The sequence below is a fragment of the Bos taurus genome, chromosome 10 (genome assembly GCF_002263795.3).
Source record: "Bos taurus isolate L1 Dominette 01449 registration number 42190680 breed Hereford chromosome 10, ARS-UCD2.0, whole genome shotgun sequence".
Taxonomy (NCBI): Eukaryota; Metazoa; Chordata; class Mammalia; order Artiodactyla; family Bovidae; genus Bos; species Bos taurus.
The window spans coordinates 97,827,124-97,832,639 of record NC_037337.1 but is presented as its reverse complement, the minus strand read 5'-3'; the positions used below and the strand labels follow the sequence as shown (position 1 = coordinate 97,832,639).

At 39.8% G+C, this 5,516-nt stretch overlaps 1 non-coding gene across 1 annotated transcript; it reads right to left on the bottom strand.

Moving 5' to 3' along the window:
• Positions 1 to 543: 543 nt before the first annotated feature.
• Positions 544 to 615, bottom strand: TRNAC-ACA (transfer RNA cysteine (anticodon ACA)). The gene has a single exon. It is a non-coding gene; the product is annotated as a tRNA-Cys (tRNA).
• Between the last annotated feature and the right edge of the window lie 4,901 nt (positions 616 to 5,516).

Below are 5,516 nucleotides of genomic sequence, written 5' to 3'. Positions count from 1 at the left end.
CAGACATCCTGGAATGTGAAGTCAAGTGGGCCTTAGGAAGCATCACTATGAACAAAGCTAGTGGAGGTGATGGAATTCCAGTTGAGCTACTTCCAACCCTAAAAGATGATGCTGTGAAAGTGCTACACTGAATATGTCAGCTAATTTGGAAAACTCAGCAGTAGCCACAGGACTGGAAAAGGTCAGTTCTCATTCCAGTCCCAAAGAAAGTGAAGTCACTCAGTCGTGTCTGACTCTTTGCGATCCCATGGACTGTAGCCTATGAGGCTCCTCCCTCCATGGGATTCTCCAGGTAAGAATACTGGAGTGGATTGCCAATTCCTTCTAGAGGGGATCTTCCTGACTCAGGGATCAAACCTAGGTCTCCCTCATTGCAGGAAAACGCTTTAGCCTCTGAGCCACCAGGGATCCCTGAAGTGAAGTCGTTCAGTCGTGTCCAACTCTTTGTGTCCCCATGGACTGTAGCTTACCATGCTCCTCTGTCCATGAGATTTTCCAGGCAAGAATACTGGAGTGGGTTGCCATTTTCTTCTCCAGAGGATCTTCCCAATCCAGGGATTGAACCTGGGTCTCCTGCATTGTAGGCAGAAGCTTTACCATCTGAGCTACCAGGGAAGTCAATCCCAAAGAAAGGCAATGCCAAAGAATTCTCAAACTACCACAAAATTGCCCTCATCTCACACGCTAGAAAAATAATGCTCAAAATTCTCCAAGCCAGGAATAAGCAATACATGAACCGTGAACTTCCAGAAACTCAAGCTGGATTTAGAAAAGGCAGAGGAAATAGAGATCAATTTGACAACATTTGCTGAATCATTGAAAAAGCAAAAGAGTTCTAGAAAAATATCTATTTCTGCTTTATTGACTATGCCAAAGCCTTTGACTGTGTGGATCACAATAAACTGTGGAAAATTCTGAAAGAGATGGGAGTACCAGATCACCTTACATGCCTCTTGAGAAACCTGTATGCAGGTCAGAAAGCAACAGCTAGAACTGGACATGGAACAACAGACTGGTTCCAAATAGGAAAAGGAGTATGTCAAGGCTGTGTATTGTCACCCTGCTTATTTAACTTATATGCAGAATACATCATGAGAAACGCTGGGCTGGATGAAGCACAAGCTGGAATCAAGATTGCCAGGAGAAATGTCAATAACCTCAGATATACAGATGACAACACCCTTATGGCAGAAAGTGAAGAGGAACTAAAGAGCCTATTGAAAGTGAAAGAGGAGAGTGAAACAGTTGGCTTAAATCTCAACATTCAGAAAACTAAGATCATGGCATCTGGTCCCGTCACCTCATGGCAAATAGATGGGGAAAAAGTGGAAACAGTTGCTGACTTTATTTTTCTGGGCTCCAGAATCACAGCAGGTGGTGATTGCAGCCATGACACTAAAAGACGCTTACTCCTTGGAAGGAAAGTTATGCCCAACCTAGATAGCATATTAAAAAGCAGAGGCATTACTTTGTCAACAAAGTTCTGGTTTTGTCAAGGCTATGGTTTTTCCAGTGGTCATTTATGGATGTGAGAGTTTGACTATGAAGAAAGTTGAGTGCCAAAGAACTGATGCTTTTAAACTGTGGTGTTGGAAAAGACTCTTGAGAGTCCCCTGGACTGCAAGGAGATCCAACAAGTCAATCCTAAAGGAGATTAGTCTTGGGTGTTCATTGGAAGGACTGATGTTGAAGCTGAAACTTCAATACTTTGGCCACCTGATGCGAAGAGCTGACTCATTGGAAAAGACCCTGTTGCTGGGAAAGATTGTGGGCAGGAGGAAAAGGGGACAACAGAAGATGAGATGGCTGGATGGCATCACCAACTCAATGTACATGAGTTTGGGTAATCTCCGGGTTTTGGTGATGGACAGCGAGGCCTGGTGTGCTTGGTTCATGGAGTCACAAGAGTTGGACACGAGTGAGCTACTGAACTCAACTGAACCAGGTTATACCAGGGTCCATGAGAAAGAGAAAAAAAAAAAAAAGCTGTATGAAGGTCATTGCACATTTTAAAAATTTCAGTGATTCAAGACAGAACACAATCTAGAGAAAATCTGAGAAAAGAGAAATATTACCCAAGAATCTTTTACCAACACAAGGAATGACTCACTTATCAGGGTGAAAAAAATACATTTATAAAGATTCATGCAATATATGACCCACATATCCAGCCTGAAGAAAATATTTACAAATGGACTATAATTTCACAAAATAAGAGTAGAAGCCAAAAGCTCACTATGGGGAAGGAGAAGAGTTAAAAAGGGAAACCTCACATGAGACCAAAGCATAGAGAACCACGGGCAGCTTCCTCTTTTATTTTTTCCTGACTGTGCCACACGGCTCACAGGATCTTAGTTCCCAGACCAGAGATCAAACCCAGGCACTCTGCAGTGAATGTGCAGACTCCTAGGCACTGGACTGCCAAGGATTTCCTTTTTTTTTTTTTAAACTTATATCAAGTATTTCATGGGGTTCAAAACCACTTGAACACAGAAGGGCTGAGGAACATGGAGGGAAGAGGAAGATGAGGAGGGTAAAAATGTTTTAAAGGCTTTCTATCAATGAGTTGGGAAAGAACTGTAGCAAGAAAAATAGAAGATTTGCATTACAGGAGAGAGATGTCATCGTGTTTTCATATACTGGGAAAGAAACGTGTGTTTGCTTTGAATTATCAGAAAAGGGAGTTAATGAATAAAGGAACACAAGATGAACAGTAACTTGAAACATGAGCAAAATAAATAGAAAGGAAAAGGAAAATCAAAAAAGTACTAAATGGTAAACCTGAGTAAGATGGAAAGGTTAAAACCAGTTTTTATATCAAATGAAAGGTGCTGATTTTTTCCACTAAAGGATGGTTAGGTTGTGTTTAACAAATAAAATGCAATTTTATACTTTAAGAGCAATATACTTAAAACTGTGCAAAATTCAAATACTAGACCTCTAGCCTTATCTCATCTCTGATCCTCACTCCTGTCTGATTGTATATATGACAGGACATCCAGTACAATCAAGAGAATCATACCTTACCCAGTCCTGAATCCAATCCCACGTTTCCGTCTGGCTGAGGATCACAGGCAGTTGGCAGAAATCAGGGATGGGAAAAGACTCAGGATAGAGTTAAGCTTATGTGTTGTGCAAATTAAAACATTAAACTAATCAATAATCTATTTTTTTAGATTACCTGAGCTGTCTATACCAAAATGGCCAATAAAAATGATTTCTTCAATATGTCATAGACACAATGAGCTTAGCTATTATGTTCTCCACATTTACAATCAGTACCCTTCAGTAATCTACCAAAGAATATTCTTTTGTTTGAATAGTTTTCCTAATCACTGAGACCATAGGGACACTTGGATTTGCTAGCTCAAACAATTACAGAGACAGTAAAAAAGCAGTTTTTAAGACTTAGCATATGATGACTCTAAAAGGAAATGGATGAAGCTATGGAGCTCCCAAGAGAGTGAAGAAGATGCAGGGAAGATAGAAATGAAGGGGAGACAAGAGAAAAAAAAAATCTCATTTGCAGAATGTACATTTAGAATCTCTCTAGATCCAGAAGGTTTGGGCAAGCTACTAAGTAATAAGATTTAGTAACAGACTATCGCCACTCCTCTTTCAATGTTCCTTCACCATAAGTTTCAGTGCCCACATGTCAAAATTCCAGTTCACGGTAGAGCTGTATGCGTATCCTAGAGCTGCTATAAGAAATGAACACAAAATGGGTGCCTTAAGACAGCAATAACAGTTTACTATTTCACAGCGCTGGAGGCGAGAAGCCCTAAATCAAGGTGTCAGTAGGGCTCTACTGTTTCTCACCCAAAGTTTTGGGGGCCAATCTGTTCCATGCTTTTATCTTAACTTCCCGTGTTGCCAGTGATGCTCAGTGCCCCTTGGCTTGTGGATACACCACTCCAAACTCTGTCTCTGTTGTCACATGACATCATCTCTCCTCTTCTTAAAAGGACACCAGTTATGCTGCATAAAGGGTCTATCCCACTCCAGTATGATCTCATCTTATTTAATTAATTACATCTATAATGAACCTATTTCCAAATAAAGTCACAGTCTGAGGTTCCAGGAAAGATATGATTTGACTAGAGTGGGGTGAAATTACACTGTCCGACTCAATACAAGAACTAAATTAACTCAGTGGTCTTAGCTAATTCACAGGCATTTATTTTAAATACTAACCTCAAAGCATAGAATAAAATATTTTTTTCTTGAAAAAAAAAATGTGTTTCTACCTGTTAAAGTGATTTGGAGTGCCAACATTCAGAGTTATCTTAAGAAAGAAAGAAAAAGACAGAGGGGCTGTCCTAGGTCCTTAAGGTCACACCATTTATGCTCAAAAGCTCTCTACCTAATGGTTCATTGTTAAGAAGGGTACGTATATGGCCTCAGGCCACCCTCTTAATCAAATCACATAAAGAGCAATGGGATCAGGGAATTCACAATGGCCCACAAAATAATTGCTTGACCCGAAGGTTGGACCGTCTATGAGCAGACTTGCAAATTGGCAAGCAGAGCTTAAATGTCAAATCTGGATAGTGGGGTTTCATAGTAAATTATATCAGATCACAGAGGGTTGCGCCTTCATCAATTGTGACTTACAATGCTGTCAAGGGCAGCAAGAAGTGGATGTAAATATGACCTTATATTTTGCACAGAAGCATCAGTTGAGAAAAAGACTGTTTTTTAGGGCACCATTATAATGGGTCTGTGGTTCAGACAGGGACAGAGATTGTTAAACCCAGAGATGAGTGATCGATGAAGTTCTACCCACTTACTTAATAACAGAATCTAAAATATAACAACAAAAAAAAAAGTTTTGGCTTCCAGTGCCTAGCTGTCAGTTTCTAGTCAGCACTCTTCCAACACCAGGGAGGGGGAAAAAAAAGCTACATAAAGCACACTATGGATGAAGTGGTTCTTGTATTTTAAAACTAAATTAAGAAAAATGTTAAAGAGAGGAAGAGGTATGGGAAGATTGGGGCAAGATTTTGGGGCAGAATGAGTTAGTTTTGGCACAAACATTGTTCTAGGACTCCAATGACAGTGACTACAGACTAATGTTTTGAGCTTCCTGTTAAACAAATGTTTGGTTGGTACATTCCAACACTGCAGTTGGAACTAAAACATGCTCCACTTGGCTGGATGTTGAACAAACCTCTCTCTGGGAGGTTAACATCTGTCAGGAGAATCAGAACAAGGGTTCCACTTATATTAAGCAGGAGAAAAATTGTATCTAATGAACTGATAATGCCAAGTGTTTATTGAGTTCTCCAAGGCATGTTCAAATCAGACACAAGCTAAAAAAGAGTTTTTGATGATCTGGGGAAGCTGTTCTTAGGGAAAAATTTAATTGAAAATTTTATTAGCAAAAATATCACTTGAAGACATATTATATGATGGATCTACTACTAAATGCCTTGCCATTATTGTTACTTAATCCTAACAAGTATCCTAGCCTGAATACTGTTTGTACCATTTTACAGATGAGGACATGGTCTGTG